Source organism: Coregonus lavaretus, assembly GCF_964263955.1.
Source record: "Coregonus lavaretus genome assembly, chromosome: 22".
Taxonomy (NCBI): domain Eukaryota; kingdom Metazoa; phylum Chordata; class Actinopteri; order Salmoniformes; family Salmonidae; genus Coregonus; species Coregonus lavaretus.
In genome coordinates, this window is record NC_140009.1 from 41,244,465 (window position 1) to 41,272,131 (window position 27,667).

A 27,667-nucleotide genomic window follows, 5' to 3' on the forward strand; every position below is an offset into this window, starting at 1 on the left:
ATCATTGAACACAAGAGGATCTTCCTGTCAATCAAGAGACCAAAGACTGCCAGAGGAAAGAGACAGCACAGCCCTGACCTGAGAAACTCATCGTCTTCCCTGGCCCCTCCACAGACCACACAAAGAAAACTGATCTTCCTCTCACCTGCTAGGAAGAGCCAGAGGAAGGAAAGGCCCTGACATCTCCTGCTTTCCCCGCTGTTGCCCCCTCCTGATTGTTCTCATTGCTCTTGAGAAGTGCCTGCTTAAAAATGTGAGACTTGAAACTGTTTGTGATAGCAACATTATCAAGTTGCTTGAAACTAGTCTGAAGCATCATTCAAATACCAACCTGTGAGAATACCAGGTGTACAACATATTTTCACGGTAAGCTGAATTCCTGTATTTTGACCTCTTCCTCACCCCCTTGTCCTTACCACCTCAGTCATGCCCTGCATCTCCCAAGCCTTCTCCTGATGAGCCTCAGATGGAGTGGGCATTGCTAGAGAAATAATTTATACGGAAGTTCGGCCTGACCTACCAAGTCTAGGTGAAGTTGTCCAGAATCCCCCCGGCGGACCTTGAGCCACAGCAGGGTGCCAAACAGGGCCACTCAGCGGAAGAAGCTCATAACACAGCAGGTGGGGACTATCGTCTCAGCTGTGCCATAGCATGCCAACACCAGATTTGTATGAGTCTGCTATGAATCTCCTTGGCACTGCATTGTCAATTGATCAGCAAATACATTCTCATATAACTTGGCAAAGAAATCATTTTAAAATTGACAACCTATTTCCACCTTGTGGTATGTGTAATGTAAATAAAGGCTAGGTGGAGATGAAGGTATCCTGATGATAACCCCTGTTATAAATATCATTCACTTATCAGACTTGAAATATAGCTCTTTTTGTAGAGTTGCTTTTTTAAGTCTGTACAATACACAATTCTCAAATCTACTCTCAAGGAGAACAGGAAAACTGGTGTTTGTCAAAATTTGAAATCCTGTCTACAGCAATTTTTTCTCTCTTTTCCACCATAGGATCAAGTCATACAGAAGATATTGAATGCCAACAGGTTGTCAAAGGAGACACCTGGCAGACGTCCTGAACAGGATATTGAGCTGGTGACCCAAGATGTAGACAAGCCTTTGACTGACGAGACCCAAGAATCTATATCAAAGACAGACAATCGCACCCTTGAAGACTTTAAGGGCAGATGTAGCATTACCACTGAGGTAGATGAAGATGTTCAGGAGGCGGAGCATGAGGAAAAGGGAGGTCGCAATTTGGGTAGTGTGAAACCAAGACGAGTTGATGAAGAGGACAACGATAAGGGTGGAAAGAAGGGTGGGGCAGAGGTCCAAGCCACCAATAGGGACGAGACTGAGGTGGAAAACCTGCCCTCTGATACTGCTGATGACAGCTTACCTCCACCAAAGACCCTGAATGCTGACCAAAGCAGCGATACGGACATGGAAGTTGACGCCACCGATGGTGTCACAGGGGATAGTGTTCAGAGTTGTTCTGTGGAGTGCCCAATGACACCCACTCTCGCCCCCACCCCTAGACAGTATCATGGCTTTGACTTTGAGCAGTCGGCGAGGAAAGGATCAACCGTATCAGAGCACAACTGAGAGAGAGGGAGGCTGCCCTCAACAACCTGCACTCCCCAAGCCAAACGTCTCCAAAGTGGGGTAAAATGATTTCTAAGGGCCCTCACAGATATGTGTTGAATGTCATGGACGATTACTCCACACACTTTCATTTCTAAGCGCTGCTAGAACATCCATACTGTAACTGGTAAAGGTCTATTTTTTAAAAGGTAGAAACCCCATACACCTGTCCGCACCTTATCTTCCAAGACCTGGGATGTGTCACACCCTGATCTGTTTCACCTGTCTTTGTGATTGTCTTCACCCCCCTCCAGGTGTCGCCCATCTTCCCCATTATCCCCAGTGTATTTATACCTGTGTTCTCTGTTTGTCTGTTGCCAGTTCATTTTGTTTCGTCAAGCCTACCAGCGGTTTTCCCCTTGCTCCTGGCGTTCTCAAGTTCCTGTTTTCTAGTTCTCGGTTTTGACCATTCTGCCTGCCCTGACCCTGAGACTGCATGCCGTTTTGTTGTATTCAGCGCATGTGGCCAATAAAATTTGATTTGATTTGATTTGATGTATAGCGAGACACAGAAATTACTCTGTAAAAATGAAAAATATGTGGCCTAGGGTGGTCTAGCGGTCTAGGCCAGAGTTTCCCAAACTTGGTCCTGGGGCCCACCATGGGTGCATGTTTTGGTTTTTGCCCCAGCACTACACAGCTGATTCAACCCTGGTCTAGGCTGCTGCCGCCAGTGCAGGTTTACAGCTGAAGCATGGGTTTGAATCTGGTCCACTGCTATTTCAGCACGCTCTCTTCTATTTTTTATCCTCTATAGCTCTCTATTCAATAAACATACAGACTTTTTATTTATTTTAATGGAACAGGTTAAGGGTTTGTGGATGCTGAAGTTGACAAAAGATATGTTATGTTTGAACGTTTCTTTACTTATAACAGTATGTGAGTTATATTCTATTATGTTCTAATCTAATGATGAACTGGAATGAAATTAATGACCTGCTTCTCCAGTTATCAGACAATACCATGAAATACACATTTTTGATTAATGGCTCTATTCAAACTGCATCGCGGAAGTTCCGTTTTACAGCGTGATTGAAATTTAAAGGCAATTTTCTCACCTTAGTGGAGACTGCATTCACAGTAAACGCTGCATATGTCAGCTCAATCGGAAATTACCTTCACATTCCTATCACGAATCTGTAGCGCTTCAGCTTTACAGATTGAATAGAACCTTTAGACTAGACCGAGACTGTATGCGTCATTGTAGCTTTTCCATTTAGAGAACGTGCCACACATGTCCACTAGATGGGGATCCTTAGCCTTTAACTCCAGTTCATACTACTGTATGGCTCGTTTTCAAACTTGGTCACTGAGTGTCACTTATCACTGAAAGGAAAGGTAAGACCAGGCTAGATGATGTACGCTATTATTGTGCCACACTTCTTCCTCCCATTCTCCCACAACAACAAGCTAGAAGTCATATGAAGTGTATCATAAAGATGGTATTTTAATTCATTTCCAATGCAAATAAATTGAAATCAAGCTAACATTTGAAATAGATTGGCTCAACCGTTATTATGAGTATGTTTGACCATCATTTTCTTCCATAAACAGTATTAAAAAAGTTGCATGAGTCTACCCTCCCATTTCCTGACTAAACCACTTGTGAACACAATAAAGACAGAGCCGGGAAGTGAACAACGTGCACACTGACTGGAAAGCCTGGTGAGAGCTTTTAGTCTTTATATAGTGGCAATCTTCAATGGATTACCCATTCTTTTATTTATTCTTTGTGTATCTATTAGTTTTTTTCCTATAAAATTTTAATATTTTATTTACAATACGTACATAGGTTTACAGCAGGCTTGAGTTCAAATACTATTCGAAATATTTCGAATGCTTTGAGCGCTTGCTTTAGCTTGTTCGGAGTATCAAATGGATGGGGTTTGCAATTTTGGGACTGTTCTATTGGTCCATTAAGCCAGACAAGCTCAATCAAGCACAGATAAAGTATTTGAAATTATTTCAAATAATATTTGAACCCAGGTCTGGTATACAGTAAAGTAAACAGAATTGTCATGTGTCATTCCAACATACAACACCTGAACGTTAAGAGATGTGCTTAGTGGAGATGCTTAGTCGATGTTGGCATGGGTTATGCAATATGAAGACACTAGGTCGAGGACGATGCATTGTTTATGCATAGTGAATCATAGCTTGCTCGGAGTACTTGGTGCCAGTTTGATCCTGGTCACAGACTATTGTAGAGCTCCTCTCCACCAACCATTTGGGCTAGATTGATGCCAGGAAAGTGCTTCTTGGGAGTTGGTGGACATTGATCTTGTCATATACAGTAGGAGGGACACAAGAAAAACATGCAGATTAATGAAATAACAATCATAAAGCATTCTCATATAGATGAGAACCAGTAAGCAGTGGGATTTATGCTATCTACTGCTACTGCCTGTGGCTTACCACTGACCTAAATGCTAATGAAGGACGCTGTGCATTCATGTTGTAGCCCATTTCACTAAAATAAAGTAACCCTATATGATTTAGCTGGCCGACAGATAACTTCCCATAAAGTAGAGTGCCATGTGTCAAATGGTGTGTCAGAAATGATTCGGTTAGAGAAAGGGATAATAACATGTTTCAGAAGTATTACTTTATTGTTGATGATAACCTGTGTTTGAAGGGAGGACACACGAAAGTGGTGAAATTGGGAGATTGGCCATACATCATACACACCTGTCCGTTGCAGATTCATGTTTAGTTTATTAGTATAGTAATTTATGACTCATTATATTGAAAGAGGAAATTCCCCTGGGCCTGGGTTAAAGGGTAAAGTCAGCTTCTGCTCACCGAGGTGTGCACAGTACACACTTTAACATGCATACGTCCTCATAAGGTCAAATGCACCAACAGCCTTCTTGGAGTAAGAACGAAAGACTTGGCAGTGAAAGAGAAATAAATAAAATTAAGAGTAAAGAGGTAATGAAGGACAGCATTGGAGAGAGAGAGGTATGGGGGCTTCAACTTGACAGAATGGTTCAAGCGGTACAACTAAGCCAGCATTCTCTCTAACAGTGGTATTTGCCTGGGTAGAGGTGAACTGCGTAGTTGACCTACAGATCGAACCAACCATCCAAAAAATATTGAGGACAAGGTCAGAGTGGATATACCTACAGATTGATTCTGATTGGGCAAGAGATTGTACCTCGGAGAGTATGTATGTCGGCCTGACCCATTTCAATTGTGTTCTACGTGTTTTGAGTTCAAGGTTGCACTACGCAGCATTACCTGTGGGATTTAATTTAGGCCTATGTTTGGAGACATCTTTAACAGACATTTTTATTCACTATGCAAAGCACAGAAAAATAGATATTGGTAAATACACTTTAAATGTAAGGTATATACCGGATAGGTGTAAAAATGAGAACAGAGAAAGAGAACAAAAAACTGACAAACGTGTATTGCACAGTCCGTGAGGGTTAGAGCGAGTCAATTGTGTATTCAGTTCTTTTTTTGCGACCCTTGGATAATTTTTGTCAAAGCAGATTTCTTCAGCATCATCTCAATTGTTGTGTAAGAGGCACATTTCAAATACTTTTGCATCTCACAATTTCCTGTCAATAAACATCATATGACAGGAAGAGAGGAGAAGTGTTTGATCTACTTGACAGGGTGCAGGTGCTATCAAACTAACACAATTTCACTTTTACTTCCTGTGGCTAGTGCTAACAGCACAACCACTGCGTTTGGAGACTTCCTCTTATTATGAAGATATGAAGACATCCAACTTACTCATCTTATTTGAGTAGAATAATGGCTGTAATTAACTATTAATACACAGAGAATATAAAAATAAATCATATTAAATAATACAGATTGATCAAATTAAGAAATACATGACATAACAACCTGGTGTTAAATGTGAGTTATTCTGGTGTTTCTTCTTTCTTAGTGTTTGTGTCGTAAAATTAAACAACCATGAGCTGCAGCATATGGAAAGCCCAAAATTTGTAAGGTTTATTTAGATAAACTTTCAAACCTAATCGACAGTTAGATTACCAGTAACTTCCATTACTCAGGAGATGAGATAAAGAGAGAGAGAAGATTATCCGTACTGGATGGCCGCCATTTTGCAAGCTCCGACCCAACTTTGCTATTTTGTGATTCTTTTGTTGTTTATTTTCTCTAAATGTATCCACTATCATTTCTTACAACCGACAACAACTTTTGAACATCAGATTCGGCCGTTACTTACCTCAATTCCGGCTCATCTGCTCTGGGCTCTTTCTGTAATTCCGACAACATTTTCGGGTTACCCAAGAGGAAACGCCGACGTTACAGAGGCAAGAGAGGGGGATCCTGGCTAAATTTAGGTTAAGGGAGAACCGGCCACCTCTTCCCTCCATTCTACTGGTCACTTGATAATAAGATACATTACCTCCGATCATGGATTTACCACCAACGGGACTCTCGAAACTGCAATATTCTCTGCTTTTCTGAAACATGGCTCTGGGACAAGATATTCAACTCTATGGATTCTTCATTCACAGTGCTGACAGGACAGTGGTGTCGGGGAAATAGAGGGGGGAAGGGGTTTGCCTCTTCATCAATGTCACACCCTGGCTCTGGGACTCTATATGTTGAGCCAGGGTGTGTTCATTCTATGTGTTCTGTTTCTATGTTGGGTGTTCTAGGTTGTGTATTCTATGTTTGCCTGAGTGACTCCCAATCAGAGGCAACGAGTGTCAGCTGTTGGCTGGTTGTCTCTGATTGGGAGCCATATTTATACTGTCTGTTTTCCCTTGGTGTTTGTGGGTTTTTGTTCCGTGTTCGGTCATTGTCACCGTGGACTTCACGAGTCGTTTATTGTTTTGTGCTTTAATATAATAAAGTAACATGTTCGTTCATCACGCTGCGCCTTGGTCTACTCCTTACCTCGATCGTGACAATCAACAACAACTGGTGTGCTGACTTGAGCGCGGTGGAAGTGTCGACCCATTGTTCACCCGTCTTGGAATACCTGATGGCCAAATGTCAACCCTTCTACCCCCCGAGGGAGTATTCAGCTGTTATTGTGACTGTTGTATACATTATCGTGATATTGTATACATTCCACCTCAGGACAAGAAAAATAACAAGCTGGCACTTAACGAACTGTATGAGGCTATAACCAAGCAGGAAAACTTACATCCAGAGGCTGCTTTTCTGGTGTGTATGAGTGTGTATGAGAATAGGACTTAGAATCTGACCAAGAACATGTTTTCACAAATGATCTATTTTAAGTTAATTTCAAACAATGTAGGCTACATGCATCAATTCAGATGCTACACAAAATCGGAAGTGTTAAACTAACTCGCTGTAGTGTTCATTTTAACACTTTTGCGGTGGGGGAAAAAAGTATTTAGTCAGCCACCAATTGTGCAAGTTCTCCCACTTAAAAAGATGAGAGAGGCCTGTAATTTTCATCATAGGTACACATCAACTATGACAGACAAATTGAGAAAAAGAAATCCAGAAAATCACATTGTAGGATTTTTAATGAATTTATTTGCAAATTATGGTGGAAAATAAGTATTTGGTCACCCACAAACAAGCAAGATTTCTGGCTCTCACAGACCTGTAACTTCTTCTTTAAGAGGCTCCTCTGTCCTCCACTCGTTACCTGTATTAATGGCACCTGTTTGAACTTGTTATCAGTATAAAAGACACCTGTCCACAACCTCAAACAGTCACGCTCCAAACTCCACTATGGCCAAGACCAAAGAGCTGTCAAAGGACACCAGAAACAAAATTGTAGACCTGCACCAGGCTGGGAAGACTGAATCTGCAATAGGTAAGCAGCTTGGTTTGAAGAAATCAACTGTGTGTCATATGGTCAGATGAAACCAAAATATAACTTTTTGGTAAAAACTCAACTCGTCGTGTTTGGAGGACAAAGAATGTTGAGTTGCATCCAAAGAACACTGTCAAGCATGGGGTCGGAAACATCATGCTTTGGGGCTGTTTTTCTGCAAAGGGACCAGGACGACTGATCCGTGTAAAGGAAATAATTAATGGGGCCATGTATCGTGAGATTTTGAGTGAAAACCTCCTTCCATCAGCAAGGGCATTGAAGATGAAACGTGGCTGGGTCTTTCAGCATGACAATGATCCCAAACACACCGCCCGGGCAACGAAGGAGTGGCTTCGTAAGAAGCATTTCAAGGTCCTGGAGTGGCCTAGCCAGTCTCCAGATCTCAACCCCATAGAAAATCTTTGGAGGGAGTTGAAAGTCCGTGTTGCCCAGCGACAGCCCCAAAACATCACTGTTCTAGAGGAGATCTGAATGGAGGAATGGGCCAAAATACCAGCAACAGTGTGTGAAAACCTTGTGAAGACTTACAGAAAACGTTTGACCTGTGTCATTGCCAACAAAGGGTATATAACAAAGTATTGAGAAACTTTTGTTATTGACCAAATACTTATTTTCCACCATAATTTGCAAATAAATTCATAAAAAATCCTACAATGTGATTTTCTGGATATTTTTTTCTCATTTTGTCTGTCATAGTTGACGTGTACCTATGATGAAAATTACAGGCCTCTCTCATCTTTTTAAGTGGGAGAACTTGCACAATTGGTGGCTGACTAAATACTTTTTTCCCCCACTGTATATGCATCCACTCTGAGTGAATTTCACACTTTCAAAAGTGTTAACATGTAGACAGTGTTTCTTTAACACTGGCTGTGTGAAATTCACAATACACTGGAGTGAAATATTAAGGATTTCACTATACACTGGAGTGAATTAATTTAGCCATTTCACTCTACACTGGAGTGAACTAATTAGTATTTCACTCTACTCTGGAGTGCAATATAAAATGCACTAAAAAAAAATATGTGTATCTATTAGTAATATAATGTATGTATGGTGTAAAGCCTACTTTGCATATTTCCCAGAGTGTCTTTAGAGATACCACCCATGACTGTATTTGTTATTGACACAGACATTGTTGTTGAATTCTTTCCTTTAAAAGGCCTGTGGCTTTCACCAAGTGAGTTCATAGGCGAATGTTATCATTAAAATGACAATATACATTACATATATTGTAACGCCTTACTTAGGAAACTCCTGGTTTACAGGCCACATCAGGCCTGCAAGTCACATTATGCTGGCTTGCAAAGTGATATGTAATTCCTATTGGAATCCCAACAGATATCATTTTTTATGCACACGCAACCCACATTCAGAATGACTGTCAGGATAATGGAAATTGATAAAGGAGACTACCTAAACCATTTAAACTGGAACAGCCATTTCAGTAACGATTGCAATAAATCTAACTAACTGATTGGAATAGTTTAGGAAAATGTATGTTATTTATCTTTGTGTAGTATAGATTAATCAATGTACATGCAAAAACACAGATACTAAAAACAACCCTAAGAAAATCAACCTGCAGTAGAGCATGGTGGGAAATATGATGATGATGGCCGTGGTTCTGATAGGACTGTTTTACTCTCCACAGTGTAAAACAATAACTCTGGTTTTAAACACCAACATTGGGGGTTATTTGACACCACTGAGTGTTCATTTCACTCTTACAGAGTGAATTTAACTCCTGAATCAACATTGGCCAATTTGCTGTGTACAAGCTTCATGTTGATTGGTTCGACTGGGGTAAACTCCTTTGTATTGTTGAGTACAAAATGCTATCACAACTGCAAAAACCCTCATTAACTTAATATGCATTAATTCAATTTGAATACTCAAGTCCATTCCAAAAATCTAAATTATTGCATTGGAATTTACCTAATCTCTCGTGGACAGATTCTCATGGACAGATGAAACGAGAATCTGTCAAGGCTCACGTAAAATTGTGATTACGAGCAGCAGTAGGTCCTGGTTTGGGGTTTTCGTCGTAGATTATTTTGACTAATCAGGATTAGGAGAAGGCGGTGCTTAAACTGGTGAGGTGATTTTCAAGCCCGTGTGAGGATGATAAATGGTTTCCACAGCCACAAAGTCAAATTGATACTGGGTAGTAGTGACACAGGGAGGGCCTTCACAAGACTGTGAATTCGGTACTTGAGGTCCAGAAGCTTAAGCTTAGTCCTGGCACTTTCAAGTTAATTTTAAAACTCTGCTTGGTATCATATCCTGTAAATTACACACAGATGTCTGCCTTGGACTTCTGTTTCTTATGACGCATGACTCCAAGCATATTGTTAGACGGACCAAGAAGGTGTGCCACAGTTTAAATAAAGAGTTTCAAAGTCTACATTAGAGCAAACAATAACTGATAGCATCAAGGAGAAACAATACGTTGTGAGGGAGTCTGAAATAGGAGCCTCACCACTGGGTTATGAGATTCAAACCACACTACTGAAAAAGCTGGGACACTGCTCTCATAGGTGATGAAAATATCTTAAAAGAAGTGATCACTGTAAATAATCGTCAAAAGCCGTTGAAGGTCAGATGTTGACATGTCATTGCTTCCAGTTCATTTTAAAAGAATCTCAAAACGATTTATCCACCTCTCTTCTAGACAAAGAGAGCTAGGATGGAGGGAGAGAAGCATCAGAGAAGAAGCTGGAGCTTTTCCTCTTTACGTTCCAAGCGTGAGCATCCCTGTCATCCCTCTTGCCTTGACAAAGGCTATTGAGGGGTTATTATTTGAGATTAACAAATGAATGAGGTCATTTTATTTGGAGTTGACACAGAAGAAATACATCTGTCTTGACCTAGTGCCATAGACAACACTGTAAACGTGTTATTCCCCTAGCCAAATTGATACATATGAACAGTCATCATTGCTGTCCATTTTTCTAAACTTTGATTAAACATTCCTTCAGTTCACATACAGTACATTACAGAAGTATGGTGTAATCTTGAAACTTCATCTCAATCCAAGGTAAACAGTCAACAGATGGCGAGGAGACTGGATTTAGGTGGAGGGGCGTGCATTCCTACTCTTCGGTGCGCGAGGCCTCAAGAAAGGGTGAGTGGTTCTCATCTAAACATCTACGATCTCTCTCTCTCCTTCTCTGTCTGAACCTGAATAGTGTTATACCGACCATGCAAGTAAAGGATGAATTGACAAATAGTCCTAATTTCTTCTTCTTCTTCTAGAGAGCATTCCAGAGAAGAGGGAGGAGGTTGATGCTCTTGTGATAGCCGCCTCAGGAGGACCCACCCGTCTGGTCCAGCTGAGGCCGGTGGCAGACCGGTTAAAGGGTAAACAAACCAAACTATTAATCTCTCAACCTCATGGATGCTGCGATGTATCACTTCACAGTGCATTCGGAAAGTATTCAGACCCCTTGACTTTCCACATTATGTTACGTTACAGCCTTATTCTAAAATGGATTACATATTTTTTTGTTATGAGACTCGAAATTGAGCTCAGGTGCATTCTGTTTCCATTGATCATCCTTGAGATGTTTCTGCAACTTGATTGGAGTCCACCTGTGGTAAATTAAAGTATTGGACATGATTTGGAAAGGCACACACCTGTCTATATAAGGTCCCACAGTTGACAGTGCATGTCAGAGCAAAAATCAAGCCATAAGGTCGAAGGAATTGTCCGTAGTGCTCCGAGACAGGATTGTGTCGAGGCACAGCTCTGGGGAAGGGTACCAAAAACGTTCTGCAGCATTGAAGGTCCCCGAGAACACAGTGGCCTCCATCATTCTTAAATGGAAGAAGTTTGGAACCACCAAGACTCTTCCTAGAGCTGGCCGCCCAGCCAAACTAAGCAATCGGGGGAGAAGGGCCTTAGTCAGGAAGGTGACCAAGAACCCAATGGTTACTCTGACAGAGCTCCAGAGTTCCTCTGTGGAGATGGGAGAACCTTCCAGAAGGACAACCATCTCAGCAGCACTCCACCAATCAGGCCTTTATGGTAGAGTGGTCAGACGGAAGCCACTCCTCAGTAAAAGGCACATGACAGCCCGCTTGGAGTTTGCCAAAAGGCACCTAAAGGACTCAGACCATGAGAAACAAGATCCTCTGGTCTGATGAAACCAAGATTGAACTCTTTGGCCTGAATGCCAAGCGTCACATCTGGAGGAAACCTGGCATCATCCCTACAGTGAAGCATGGTGGTGGCAGCATCATGCTGTGGGGATGTTTTTAAGTGGCAGGGACTGGGAGACTAGTCAGGATCGAGGAAAAGATGAACGGAGCAAAGTACAGAGAGATCCTTGATGAAAACCTGCTCCAGAGCGCTCAAGACCTCAGACTGGGGCGAAGGTTCACCTTCCAACAGGACATTGACCCTAAGCACACAGCCAAGACAACGCAGGAGTGGCTTCGGGACAAGTCTCTGAATGTCCTTGAGTGGCCCAGCCAGAGCTTGGACTTGAACACGATCTCTGGAGAGACCTGAAAAATGCTCCCCATCCAACCTGACAGAGCTTGACAGGATCTGCAGAGAAGAATGGGAGAAACTACCCAAATACAGGTGTGCCAAGCTTAGTGTCATACCCAAGAAGACTCGAGGCTATAATCACTGCCAAAGGTACTTCAAAAAGGACTGAGTAAAGGGTCTGAATACTTAAGTAAATGTGATATTTCAGTGTAATTTTTTAAAAATAAATGTGCAAATATTTCTACAAACCTGTTGTTGTTGTCATTATGGGGTATTGTGTGTAGATTGATTAGATTTTTATCCATCTTAGAATAAGGCTGTAACGTAACAACATTTGGAAAAGTCAAGGGGTCTGAATACTTTCTGAATGTACTGTATATGTTGAATAATGTCACATCACTGATCTGTGCCAAATGTGTGTATAGAATAAGTCTATAGGACATAAGAGTATAGGATAGCTTGAACATGTAGGATCTTGCATACAAAATAGGAGATGGAGAGAGGGCATTTTATGGTGAAAACCATCATTATGGAACCATTAGTGGCAACTGATAATGTAGGCTACTCTATTCAAAATGCTAGTTGGTAACATGTACGAATGAGCTTGGTGAACTCATGTACATATACTGAACAAAAATATAAGTGCAACATGCAACAATTTCAAAGATTTTACAGTTACGGTTCATATAAGGAAATCAGTCAATTGAAATGAATTCATTAGGCCCTAATCTATGGATTTCACATGACTGGGAATACAGATATGCATCTGTTGGTCACAGATACCTTTAAAAAAAGGTAGGGGCGTGGCTTAGAAAACCAGTCAGTATTTGGTGTGACCACCATTTGCCTCATGCAGCGCGACATCTCCTTCGCATAGAGTTGATCAGGCTGTTGATTGTGGCCTGTGGTATGGTGGCCCACTCCTCTCCAATGGCTGTGCAAAGTTGCTGGATATTGGCGGGAACTGGAACACGCTGTCGTACCCGTTGATCCAGAGCATCCCAAACATGCTCAATGCGTGACATGTCTGAGTATGCAGGCCATGGAAGAACTGAGATATTTTCAGCTTCCAGGAATTGTGTACAGGTCCTTGCAACATGGGGCCGTGCATTATCTTGCTGAAACATGAGGTGATGGCAGCGGATGAATGGCATGACAATGGGCCTCAGGATTTCGTCACAATCTCTGTGAATTCAAATTGCCATCAATAAAATGCAATTGTGTTTGTTGTCCGTAGTTTATGCCTGCCCATACTATAACCCCACCGTCACCATGGGCCACTCTGTTCACAACGTTGACATCAGCAAACCGCTTTCCCATACGACGCCATACACGTGGTCTGCGGTTGTGAGGCTGGTTGGACGTACTGCCAAATTCTCTAAAACGATGTTGGAGACGGCTTATGGTAGAGAAAGGAACATTCAATTCTCTGCCAACAGCTCTGGTGGACATTCCTGCAGTCAGCATGCCAATTGCACGCTCCCTCAAAACTGGAGACATCTGTGGCATTGTGTTGCGACAAAACTGCACATTTTAGAGTGTCCTTTTATTGTCCCCAGCACAAGGTGCACCTGTGTAATGATAAAGCTGTTTAATCAGCTTCTTGACATGCCACAACTGTCAGGTGGATCGATTATCTTGGCAAAGGAGAAATGCTCACTAACAGGGATGTAAACAAATTTGTGCACAAAATTTGAAAAAATAAGCTTTTTGTGCATATGGATTCCAGCTCATGAAACATGAGACCAACACTTTACATGTTGCTTTTATATTTTGTTCAGTGTTGTAAATGATAATTCATAGTTTTCATGTGCTGTCCTACATAACTGCACTGAAAACAAAAAGGCTATCATTTTAAAAGGATTGTCTGCTTACAATTATCCTTTAAAAACCTTCAGCTTAATTACTTGAATAATTTGCATCTCAGGTCATGTGCTTGATGATTAGTAGTTGTTTACCTCATTGGGAGGAGCTTTAGTTTCACAGAAATCACCTGTAAAAGCTTAAAAAAGCACTTGCAAGACAAACAGCTAACATAATGAAATCTTGGAGAACATCACAATCTCAGGCTCGCCTATTCTATTGCCATTTTATTTGATTATTGTCATCTTGACTCACCAGATGCAATTAGCTGTACTGCTAGTTATTATCAAAGGAATCGTTATCACATTGGTAGTGTAATTGTATCCGATGAAGCACATACACGTGAGGGAAACTGACAATTGATCGAACCATAGGCGCGCACTTTGGTGTGCTCACCTCTCCAACTTCCAGAGAAACCAACCCGTGAACAATGAGCAACAGCATGCGTTACTTGTGCGACAAGGGTGAATGGGGTCGATAAAACAAATAATATTTTGAGAAACGACAAACAGTGCAGGGAAATAAGATAACGTTGAGTGTTTGTGAAGCCTGTAAGAACTATGAGTGGAGAGGTGACGAGAAGGATTCGAAAAAAACATGGATTAAAAAACTTCAAGCCGAGATGGAGTGAGTAGAATACATTAATTTATAGCCTAAGAAGTTTGAAACATGTCCGCATTGAGAACGACGGATTATTTGATTGTATGACATGGTTTGTAAAAATGTAAGTATACCTTTACTGAAAAAGCTGCTTTAATCAAGTCACAACTCGCGGTCCGACCGTGCCAACAGTAGGCACGTTTCCATTGACTGGTTTATTCGACAAAAGCAATGTCTCAAATCGTTGCGTCATTTGAAATTGAAACCGCAGATAGGAGACATTTTCTTAATGTCGACAATTTTATATCGTTAGACGGGTGGATTTTTTTATTTTCTCGAACTTTCTTTATTGCCACATAATTATGTTAACGGTGTTTTTCGAATAAATGATTGCCGAATAATTTTGATGTAAACGCGTAACTATGAAGCGCCATTTCATAAGTAGACCTAATTCGAAAGCCTACTGCCTGCTAAATCTATTTTTCAACTATAAAAATGTTTATTTGCAGGATCCTTGTTCTGACATTCAAGAATGGCTGAATTACATTGCCTTGTTTTTCTGGTTGGTTGGATGCAAGTTTCACCATCCAATTATTTCAGGTCTACAGGAGTGTAAATTTCAAAATGGCACAGACCGTTGCGATACGTTGGCACATGAGAATTATTAGAATATGCCAAATATTTGTCAATTCTTGCATTCTATCCATGAAGGCTTTTGAGGGCTACCTGAGACATATAGGTGGGAGGGCATGCAGGCTGTCGCCAATGTATTAATGCGCAATTTGCCTAAATGGGCAATGGAAACACTTCAACCACTCCAGTTTTATTTGACACTGTAGGTTTTCCGAAAGTTTGTATTTATTTGTGTAGGTTTTTGTGTGAAGTCATTACGTCCAGCAGTTTTTAATCGACACAATTGTTAAATGGAAACGCACCGTAGCAGGCAATTGTCTAATCTATTTTCTATGTGAACATTTTAAAATCATTTACATTTAAGTCATTTAGCAGACGCTCTTATCCAGATACATTATCCAGATACACATACATTATTTTATCGAACCCACAACCCTGGCGTTGCAAACGCCATGCTCTACCAACTGAGCTACATTCCCTCCCCTAACCTGGACGACGCTGGGCCAATTGTGCGCCGCCCATGGGTCTCCCGGTCGCGGCCGGCTACGACAGAGCCTGGATTCGAACCAGGATCTCTAGTGGCACAGCTAGCACTGCGATGCAGTGCCTTAGACCACTGCGCCACTCGGGAGACTTAAATGTAGACAACAACAAACAATCACTGGACAAGTTAATGGAAACAAGTGATAACCCAACATTAGCGGTTTCATTTACAGCCTATAAAAGTTGTACAAAAAAGTTAATTTGCCTTGGAAATTATTTTCTACAACCACGTTTCCATACACCGTTTTTATACGAATAAAGTCATACCGTAAAAAAAGAAAAGACAGCTGTGATTGAAACGGGACGTTTCGGTACAATTTTATAAATGCAAACAGATAACTTGATTGTTTGACATGGTGGGATCTTTGTTGGTAAAATTAATTATGCGAGAAATGGCAGTGAAAACGCCTTTATATGCAAATATTGATATAATAAATATCATATCGAAGTAAACTTGGAGTCATGCTGTTGGTCCTTTTGATGGTAGGCAGTGGAGATAAAATACACTACATGACCAAAAGTATGTGGACACCTGCTCGTCGAACAACTCATTCAAAAATCATGGGCATTAATATGGAGTTGGTCCCCCCTTTGCTGCTTCAACAGCATCTACTCTTCTGGGAAGGCTTGCCACTAGATGTTGGAACATTGCTGCAGAGACTTGCTTCCATTCAGCCACGAGCATTAGTGAGGTCGGATACTGATGTTGGGCAATTAGGCCTGGCTCGCAGTCGGCGTTCCAGTTCATCCCAAAGTTGTTCGATGGGGTTGAGGTCAGGGCTCTATGCAGGCCAGTCAAGTTCTTCCACACCAGTCTCGACAAACCATTTCTGTATGGACCTCGCTTTGTGCATGGGGGCATTGTCATGCTGAAATAGGAAAGGGCCTTCCCCAAACTGTAGCCACAAAGTTGGAAGCACAGAATTGTCTCAAATGTCATTGTATGCTGTAGCGTTAAGATTTCCCTTCACTGGAACTAAGGGGCCTAGCCCGAACCATGAAAAACAACCCCAGATTCATCACTCCAGCGAACGCGTTTCCACTGCTCCATAGTCCAATGGCGGCAAGCTTTACACCACTCCAGCCGATGCTTGGCATTGCACATGGTGATCTTAGGCTTGTGTGCAGCTGCTCGGCCATGGAAACCCATTTCATGAAGCTCCCGACGAACAGTTCTTGTGCAGTTCTTTTTTCTTAAATGTTACTAATTAATTATAAATGAAAAGCTGAAATGTCTTTAGTCAATAAGTATTCAACCCCTTTGTTATGGCAAGCCTAAATAATTCAGGAGTCAAAATTTGCTTAACAAGTCACATAAGTTGCATGGCCTCACTCTGTGCAAAAGTGTTTAATAGGATTTTTTTATGACTGCCTCATCTCTTTACCCCACATATACAATTATCTGTAAGGTCCCTGAGTCAACCAGTGAATTTCCAACACAGATTCAACCACAAAGACCAGGGAGGTTTTCCAATGTCTCGCAAAGAAGGGCACGTATTGGTAGATGGGTAAAAAACAACAACATTGAATATCCCTTATTAATTACACTTTGGATGGTGTATCACTACAAAGAAACAGGCATCCTTCCTAACTTGCCGGAGAGGAAGGAAACCGCTCAGGGATTTCACCATGAGGCCAATGGTGACTTTAAAACAGTTACATCGTTTTAATGGCTGGGATAGGAGAATACAATGTTGATCCATCCTCAGTTGTTACTCCACAATACTAACCTAATTGACAGTGAAATGAAGGAAGCCTGTACAGAATAAAAATATTCCAAAACATGCATCCTGTTTGCAACAAGGCACTAAAGTAATACTGCAGAAAATGTGGCAAAGCAATTCACTTTTTGTCCTGAATAAAAAGTGTTATGTTTGGGGCAAATACAACACATTACAGAGTACCACGCTCCATATTTTCAAAGGTAGTGGTGGCTGCATCATGTTATTGGTATGCTTGTAATCGTTAAGGGCTGGGGAGTTTTTCAGGATAAAAAAAAAGAAACACATTGGAGCTAAGCACAGGCAAAATCTTAGAGGTAAACCTGGTTGTCTACTTTCCACCAGACACTGGGAGATGAATTCACCTTTCAGCAGAACAATAACCTAAAACACGAGGCCAAATCTACACTGGAGTTGCTTACCAAGAAGACTGTGAATGTTCCTGCGTGGCCGAGTTAGTTTTATTACTTAAATCAATGGCAAGACCTGAAAATGGTTGTCTAGTAATGATCAACAACCAATTTGGCTGAGCTTGAAGAATTTTGAAAAGAATAATGGTCAAATGTTGGTGTGGAAAGCTCTTAGAGACTTAAGGCGTCAGCATGCTTCAGTTCAGCTGGCGGCTAGCCGAACCGAACGAGTGTGCTTGCATACTCCCTTTAAAAGACCTTGGGTTGAAAAACGAGACAAAAGCGGCAATAGTACTATTTGGCCATTTTGAGACTCCATAGCCAGTATACACTTCCTCAAAATAGCCTGAATTAATCGAAGATTACTCAAATATGTGGTTCATATTTCGCAATGAAAGAAATGTGCATTTAAAAACGAGTAATCTCTCGTGGAATGACAACAGACTTTTATTGAAGAATCCCTACATTTGACCAATCATGGACAAAGGGGCATAGACTTCGGCTCCCGAACTTCGGCTGGCCTCAAGAAAAATGTGTGCCCGAACAGCCGAAAAAACCCTTACCGAAGTCTAAAACAAACAGAAATGTCACAAAATGTCGTCACAATATACAGTGGCTTGCAAAAGTATTCACCACCCTTGGCATTTTTCCTATTTTATTGTCTTACAACCTGGAATTTAAAATTGATTTTTAGGGGGTTTGTATAATTTGATTTACACAACATGCCTACCACTTTGAAGATGCAAAATATTTTTTCTTTTGAAACAAACAAGAAATAAGACAAAAAAACAGAAACCTTGAGCCTAACTATTCACCCCCTCAAAGTCAATACTTTGTAGAGCCACCTTGCAGCAATTACAGCTGCAAGTCTCTTGTGGTATGTCTCTATAAGCTTGGCACATCTAGCCACTGGGATTTTTCCCCATTCTTCAAGGCAAAACTGCTCCAGCTCCTTCAAGTTGGATGGGTACCGCTGGTGTACAGCAATCTTTAAGTCATACCACAGATTCTCAATTGAATTGAGGTCTGGGCTTTAACTAGGCCAATCCAAGACATTTAAATGTTTCCCCTTAAACCACTCGAGTGTTGCTTTAGCAGTATGATTAGAGTCATTATCCTGCTGGAAGGTGACCCTCCGTCCCAGTCTCAAATCTCTGGAAGACTAAAACAGGTTTCCCTCAAGAATTTCCCTGGATTTAGCGGCATCCATCATTCCTTCAATTCTGACCAGTTTCTCAGTCCCTGCCGACGAAAAACATCCCCACAGCATGATGCTGCCACCACCATGCTTCACTGTGGGGATGGTGTTCTCGGGGTGATGAGAGGTGTTGGGTTTGCGCCAGACATAGCGTTTTCCTTGATGGCCAAAAAGCTCAATTTTAGTCTCATCTGACCAGAGTACCTTCTTCCATATGTTTGGGGAGTCTCCCACGGGCCTTTTGGTGAACACCAAACATGTTTGCTTATTTTTTTCTTTAAGCAAATAGCTTTTTTCTGGCCACTCTTCCGTAAAGCCCAGCTCTGTGGAGTGTACAGCTTAATGTGGTCCTATGGACAGATACTGCAATCTCCACTGTGGAGCTTTGCTGCTCCTTCAGGGTTATCTTTGGTCTCTTTGTTGCCTCTCTGATTAATGCCCTCCTTGCCTGGTCTGTGAGTTTTGGTTGGCGGCCCTCTCTTGGCAGGTTTGTTGTGGTGCCATATTCTTTCAATTTTTTTAAATAATGGATTTAATGGTGCTCGGTGGGATGTTCAAAGTTTCTGATATTTTTTTATAACCCAACCCTGATCTGTACTTCTCCACAACAAAGTTATTTTTTTCATTTCACTTCACCAGTTTGGACTATTTTGTGTATGTCCATTACATGAAATCCAAATAAAATCAATTTAAATTACAGGATGTAAAGCAACAAAATAGGACAAAAAAAATTGTCCTCTCTGCTACCGCACGGCAAGCGGTACCAAAGCGCCAAGTCTAGGACCAAAAGGCTCCTTAACAGCTTCTACCCCCAAGCCAAAAGACTGCTGAACAATTAATAAAATGGCCATCCGGACTATTTACATTGACCCCCCCCCCCCCCCCTTTGTTTTTACACTGCTGCTACTCGCTGTTTATTATCTATGCATAGTACTTTACCCCTACCTACATGTACAAATTACCTCCAATAACCTGTACCCCCCGCACATTGACTTGGTACCGGTACCCCCTGTATATAGCCTCGTTATTGCTATTTTATTGTTACTTTTGTTAATTGTATTTTTTTTAAACTTTAGTTTATTTAGTAAACATTTTCTTAACTCTGTTTCTTGAACTGCATTGTTGGTTAAGGCCTTGTAAGTAAGCATTTCACGGTAAGGGTTACACCTGTTCTATTCGGTGCATGTGACAAATTCGATTTGACTTGTTTGGTGTACATTTCTGAAGCCTCAGGACCTAAACCATGAAGCACTGACTTAAGCGTGCTGTCATGGTCATATTTCAAGTGCAATAATACTTTAGTACATTACATACAGGTAAAGGTTTAGGGAGGCAGAGAGTGAGTTTGAGAGAGCCTTGCCAGAATAGGAGAAGCTACCAATCCCTCATTGGATGGAGTTGAAGCTTGCTGGCTGTCAGATGATGTTGTAACATGTTATATAGCCTGAGGGGCAGGCAGCACGCCCTGTGATGGGGAATGGCTGTTATTTACACCTACGCATTATGTATGCCTTGCTGTTCTCATGTTCTTCTAACGGCCCTGCTACAGTACGGCCATCCGCTGTCAGCCATTGAAGGAATGTTTCCTTTGAAATTAAAGCTGCGGTCAGTGTTCTTGTGAGAATAAGTTGAGTAGGTATGTGGTAATGATTTAGGTGACATTTAATCTCTTTACCTGTGTTCAAACATTTAGTTTTTGTGAAAACTCTTTCACACACAATTAGACAGCACAATATTAACCAGGGATGGCCTACTATGATGGGGATGGGGGCCACATAAAATCGGAAATCATCATGAGAGTCCGCAGTGGCTCGCGGGTTTGCATACCCATATCCATACCCCCCATTTTAGCGGCCCCCCTCTTGACGTTAGAGAGAAAAAAACATGTTTTAGAGTTAATTTCCTGCAGTTCTATTTTGCATAGGGCGTAGAGAAAATGTTGCAGTTTTACAGCTCATTTCCTGCAATTCTACACATTTTCCATAGGGTGGAGATAATTGTTTGCAGTTTGATACCTGAGTGCAAGTGACTAACAAAGTCAATGGGGGGCCCCTGGTCGGTAATTCAACCATGATTACTACATGTTTAGATAGTCTAGCGGCCAGCTAACTTACAATCAAATTTTTTTTGCTGACATGGGCTAATTGAGTGACTGTCACTGACTGACATAACAAGAGAAAAACTGCTGATGCACAACCAAATTTCGAAATTGCACCTTGTGTATTCTACTATTTTAATTCTCAACAGTAAGTTGAGACCCCGGCTGAGTTCCTTTAAAAGGGGGGAGGAAATTGATGCTGCCAGTTGCCCATCCCTGATATAAATCAACCAAAAAGTAAAGGGCGAGAAAAAAGACAAAACTATAAAGTAGTACTTTACACAAGTTAAGTACTTACTGGGAGAAGGGTACAAAGGTTAAAGGAGCAATCTGCAAAGCAGTCATCCGCTAATGTTTCTGTAAACCGCTGAGGGGTGGGGGTGTAGAAATGCAACCACTCTCACAATCAGGCCAAGCTATGGATGTCAAGACTGACCACGCACTAGCCCAAACTATAGTTTTAACCATGTTTTAAGGCCATACAGCAGGGGTCTCCAACCTTTTCTAGCATGAGAGCTATTTATAAAAAATGAAATGTCGCGAGCTACTCTTTATTTTTTTTCTAGCTTTCAAATAGGCACATTCTTTCTTCTCCTCTCCCCTGCAACTCTTCCCGAGCTCCTTAGTGTACAAGATAAAGTATTGCACTGAGCCTCCCGAGTCGCGCAATGGTCTAAGACACTGCATCGCATGCAGTGCTAGAGACGTTACTACAGACCCGGGTTCATTTCCCGGGCTGTGCCACAACCGGCCATGGCCCGGAGATACCATAGGAAGGTGCACAATTGGCCCAGCGTCGTCCAGATTAGGGGAGGGTTTGGCCAGTGGGGCTTTACTTGGGTCATCGCGCTCTAGCGACTCCTTGGGTGGGGCTGACCAGTTGAACTCTTTCCTCCGACACATTGGTGCGGCTGGCTTCCGGGTTAAAGCTGGCGGGTGTTAAGGAGCGCGGTTAGGCGGGTCATGTTTCGGAGGATGACTCCACCTTCACCTCTCCCGAGCCTTTTGGGCAGTTGCAGCGATGAGACAAGATCGAAAAAAAATTGGGGAGAAAAGGGGGTAAAATAAAAAATATATACAAACAGTGGCAGAAAACAGTGCACTGATCTACCTGGTTAATGAACAACTAATAACGGGACCCCTATAAAATCTGTGATTCTTTATTTTTAAAAATATATATATTCTGTTTTGATATTTTCCCAAATTCTGTTTCCTCAGGTTTATTTTTCCTGGTTTTAGATTTATTTATTTTACTCTCAAAGTTACAATTGTTCACAAAGAAATTACAAAATTGGATGTTCTGAGTCCATGTCAATGCTTAAATCACATCAGAAGACAAGTTTTTTGGGGGGGGTCTGCTAGAAAACAAATGTTTTTTGTTGTTGTTGTGTATTTCCCCTTTAATTGTGCATCTAGCGAGTGATTTAATGTGCTGGTCTAGCGGCTAGTTCTGTACTGCTGCTGCTTGTTTCATGGCAAAGTTGGCAAATAATATATACAAATGATATACTTACTTATGATATACTTCTGCCAGGTAAACCTACGTTGCAGTTAACATTTAATTGAGAACGTTTTGGGGAAAGAATTTCTGTCAACCCACGACTTATCACATCAAGTAGCCACACACTGAGTGATAGACAAATGCGCGCACCACACAGACAGACGGGCAATATTACTGGAAATTACTTGGCAGATATTGTGTTAGGTTTGGCTTTTTAAGCCAATAGTGGCTAACCAGGTGTGGGATAATGTCAGTGTTGCGTTGATTAGAAAGTAGCTGGGAGCTTGCAGTGTTTAAGATTTCATAATGACAGTTTGTGGTGGAAGGTGTGAAAATTGCATGTACTTTCAGAATTGTTTGGTTAGCTACTCATAGGTGGGCTGCGAGCTACTGGTAGCTGGCGACCGACCTGTTAGACCCCTGCCATACAGTGTTTGATTACAATTACATTGTATGTATTACAAACAATGGAGCAAAACAAGCTTACAATTTGGGTTCAGATGGGGCAAGACAATTGACTCAAGCCCATGAGGCAACGACAAGTTATCAATAGGCGCATTCTTCAAGAATCAATGGGCACACACCACCAATCTCAAAAGTCCAAAGAACGCCCCTCCAATCAATAAGTTACAGGGGTGTCAAATACAGAGTTTATTCTCAAGGATGCCATCAGAGGGTGGACTGTTCCTGTTCAAACTTTTCTGATCATACTGAGACAGTTGAAACGATGGATCGATATGGATAAATGTAGGAGCCATTGGTGGTTTAGGAATGAGAGGATGTGTCTCGGAAGGCCACGGTTCTTTATCTGGAAGAAGGACATAGCGTTTGTTTACATCTTTTTTGGGGGCAGCTCGGGAACTAGGAAAAAGAGTTGAGGTATTAATTTGGTTATTGTCTGTTGGAAACGTAGCCTAAGTCGATGACTAGAGCAAATGCATAACTGGAGCTCTTTAGCTAGTTATATCGCCCAGCTTTATGTTCAGCTATATGGCCTAAAACTCATATCTTGATTTTTATCAAAGTTATTGTCGATTCAAAAGTGTATGGACACCCCTTCAAATTAGTGGATTTGGTTATTTCAGCCACAGCTGTTGCTGACAGATGTATAAAATCGAACACACAGCCATGCAATCGCCATAGACAAACATTGACAGTAGAATGGCCCGTACTGAAGAGCTCAGTGACTTTCAACATGGCACCGTCATAGGATGCCACCTTTAGTTAGTCAGTTAATCAAATTTCTGCCCTGCTAGAGCTGCCCTGGTCAACTGTAAATGCTGTTATTTTGAAGTGGAAACATTTAGGAGCAACAACGGCTCAGCCGCAAAGTGGTAGGCCACACAAGCTCACAGAAAGGGGGGACCAACTCCATATTAATGCCCATGATTTTGGAATGAGATGTTCGACGAGCAGGTGTACACATACCTTTGGCCATGTAGTGTATCTACATTTTTTTATGTTTTCTCTAAATAAGCTTTGTTGTACTATTTAAAGGTCAAATACACTACATTTAAAACAGTCAGCAATAATCTAATTAATTCAGGGCTTGTGAAATTATACCTAGGCAGAATATATGCCTTCCACAACCATAAGACATATACATTTTAGTAATTTAGTAGACACTCTTATCCAGAGCGACTTATAGGAGTAATTAGGGTTAAGTGTCTTGCTCAAGGGCACATCAGCATTATTATTTTTTTACCTAGTCGGCTCGGGGATTCGAACCAGTGTCCTTTCGGTTACTGGCCCAACGCTCTTAACCGGTAGGTCAAATAGTTGTACCTGCTTTTATTTTTTTAATTTTTTGCAATAATCACTGATCTGGCTTTCAGGTCTGTCTATTAAAAATGCCCTTTTTGTTACAAATTTAACCATAACCATGCATAATGCACATTCACTAATAATGTAGCAGGGATTATAGAAAATTAACACAGGTCTCATAAAAATCTCTCAAGCACAAGCCCACGTGCTAGTGAGTAGCCAGCTAATATTTATATTTAAAGTTTAGCCAACTAGGATCTTATTTGCTAGCTAACAGAGCAAAACAGTTGAATTGTTATGAACACACCCTTCTGTCTGTCTCCAACTGTTTGAACAGTATGCTAGCCTATCCACTTTGTTCAGATGTTGAAATCAAGTGCCCTACCTTATTTCTCAGAATGAGAACGAGTTGGCAATTCCTTATATATTTGTTTTATGCTTATTGCACATTTATAAAACAGACTAAACAGCTAGTATAACAATCTTTATTTGACTAAAATGCTGCTAGCAATACGTGGTACAGTAATGCGCGCGCAACAAACTGGGCATTACTTTTCCAGAATGAACGTTCATTGATACATCCGTTTTTGTAGTGTCTGCTCTGCTCGAAATTTGAGCAGTTCAAACATAACCTTTCAAACCATACCCTGGTTAACTTCTCCTCTATTACAGTAAAATAATGTCTCAATGGGTTTCAGTGTCCATATGACCGATTCTGTTGGACCAAACCTCAAATGCAAATAGCGAGTTGAAGACTAAGTGATCTCTCATCTTTGTTGTTGTGAGTGGTAGGGGGAGGGGCTTGGGGTGTGTATGGAAACCATAGAGAAAGAGGTTTCAATCTCGCCAAAATCTGTCTAAAAATAAGCCCAATACGTTTCTAAACGCTTATTTTGAACCTTGCAGCCTGCTTTCCCGTCTTTGGGACAACGACTCCTATTGTTATGGCGGAGACATGAGCATCTTGTCATTATATACAAATCTCTGGTGTAAATGGGAAGGTGCACAGGCTAGCACAGAAAGAGCGAACGAGACCAAAAAGACAACATGAGAACAAGCGGAGACATAAACGCTCATAAAAACGAAAAATACAAAAAACTGTTGAATTGGAATATCGGGCAAAAACATACATTCAAATTAATCTAATTAGTTTGATTTATCACCCAACCCTAGCTGAACTTTGGATGTTTTTGTCCTTGTGCTTCCAGTGCTGGTCTGTGAACCATAATGGTGAGCAAGCATGGAAATTAAATTGGACACGTTCAGTCAGTTTGGTTGACTGCAGCACTGTAGTGTCCATTTAATGGTTTAACTTTTACACACACACACTAGGTAATGTAGTGGTGGAGAATTTATCAACTGGCAAACCATGTGGTAATTTGGCCATAAGCCAACCTATGTATTGCTCTGGACAGTTGCAGTGTTGGTTCAGTATGTTTCAAAAGGTTGAACCTCTTACGTTGTGGGAACGTTATGACAACCCAGCTTCACAGTATTCACAGAACTACTTTCTCCTGCACAGGTGGGCAACCTCAAGGCGCTGCCAATGGGAAAGAGGAAGACGCCCTGTCATGTGACCTCAGTGAGTAGTTACAGTAGGCCTTATTGAGCACAGTACACTTTTTTCACTGTGACTTTCACTCTACCTATAGCTCAAGCAGTGTGTCCCATGGCTTTGTTTGGTCCAGGAGGCTTGTATCAATTTAAAGCATACTGTTAACCAAATAAAGGTATCAAATGTGTGAAGGGAAAATACACACATTAAAGATAATGTAATGATAACACTGGAGGCACCTGTGGTGAGTTTTCTTGTTTGAGCGTAGATAAGTTAGCTGATGACTAACCTATGAGCAAGGTCAGAGCACAGAATTGCAATATTCTACTTAGGTTGTTTCCATTGTTGTACATTTTATGATTTCCCATTGTTTGAAGTGGTCCATATCTCGCTAATGTGTTATAAGCACATCACAGTCACGGGGTCCTTGTTTTACTCTGCTCAGTCTCAAGGCAGATGAATATCAGGTTTAGGTGCAAAAGCTCCTGTAACAGGGTACCACTTTGGTCATGTTCAATAGGGCACTCAAAATATATATACAGTGGGGAGAACAAGTATTTGATACACTGCCGATTTTGCAGGTTTTCCTACTTACAAAGCATGTAGAGGTCTGTAATTTTTATCATAGGTACACTTCCACTGTGAGAGACGGAATCTAAAACAAAAATCCAGAAAATCACATTGTATGATTTTTAAGTAATTAATTTGCATTTTATTGCATGACATAAGTATTTGATACATCAGAAAAGAAGAACTTAATATTTGGTACAGAAACCTTTCTTTGAAATTACAGAGATCATACGTTTCCTGTAGGTCTTGACCAGGTTTGCACACACTGCAGCAGGGATTTTGGCCCACTCCTCCATACAGACCTCCAGATCCTTCAGGTTTCGGGGCTGTCGCTGGGCAATACGGACTTTCAGCTCCCTCCAAAGATTTTCTATTGGGTTCAGGTCTGGAGACTGGCTAGGCCACTCCAGGACCTTGAGATGCTTCTTACGGAGCCACTCCTTAATTGCCCTGGCTGTGTGTTTCGGGTCGTTGTCATGCTGGAAGACCCAGCCACGACCCATCTTCAATGCTCTTACTGAGGGAAGGAGGTTGTTGGCCAAGATCTCGCGATACATGGCCCCATCCATCCTCCCCTCAATACAGTGCAGTCGTCCTGTCCCCTTTGTAGAAAAGCATCCCCAAAGAATGATGTTTCCACCTCCATGCTTCACGGTTGGGATGGTGTTCTTGGGGTTGTACTCATCCTTCTTCTTCCTCCAAACACGGCGAGTGGAGTTTAGACCAAAAAGCTCTATTTTTGTCTCATCAGACCACATGACCTTCTCCCATTCCTCCTCTGGATCATCCAGATGGTCATTGGCAAACTTTAGACGGGCCTGGACATGCGCTGGCTTGAGCAGGGGGACCTTGCGTGCGCTGCAGGATTTTAATCCATGACGGCGTAGTGTGTTACTAATGGTTTTCTTTGAGACTGTGGTCCCAGCTCTCTTCAGGTCATTGACCAGGTCCTGCCGTGTAGTTCTGGGCTGATCACTCACCTTCCTCATGATCATTGATGCTCCACGAGGTGAGATCTTGCATGGAGCCCCAGACCGAGGATGATTGACCGTCATCTTGAACTTCTTCCATTTTCTAATAATTGCGCCAACAGTTGTTGCCTTCTCACCAAGCTGCTTGCCTATTGTCCTGTAGCCCATCCCAGCCTTGTGCAGGTCTACAATTTTATCCCTGATGTCCTTACACAGCTCTCTGGTCTTGGCCATTGTGGAGAGGTTGGAGTCTGTTTGATTGAGTGTGTGGACAGGTGTCTTTTA

The 27,667-nt window shown here is 41.6% G+C and overlaps 1 long non-coding RNA gene and 1 pseudogene across 2 annotated transcripts in view; both read left to right on the forward strand.

Annotated features, from left to right (window-relative positions):
- The window catches only part of LOC311149819, a 398,282-nt gene that overhangs the window by 114,765 nt on the left and 255,850 nt on the right, over positions 1-27,667 (forward strand). The gene's annotated exons all lie outside the window — the stretch shown is intronic.
- Positions 10,137-27,667, forward strand: part of LOC311150311 (DENN domain-containing protein 2D-like) — a 49,756-nt pseudogene continuing 32,225 nt past the window's right edge. Inside the window, exons 1-4 of the transcript XR_014615684.1 lie at positions 10,137-10,204; positions 10,498-10,584; positions 10,716-10,820; positions 25,809-25,868. The product of XR_014615684.1 is annotated as a DENN domain-containing protein 2D-like (transcript). The remainder of the gene's footprint in view (positions 10,205-10,497; positions 10,585-10,715; positions 10,821-25,808; positions 25,869-27,667) is intronic.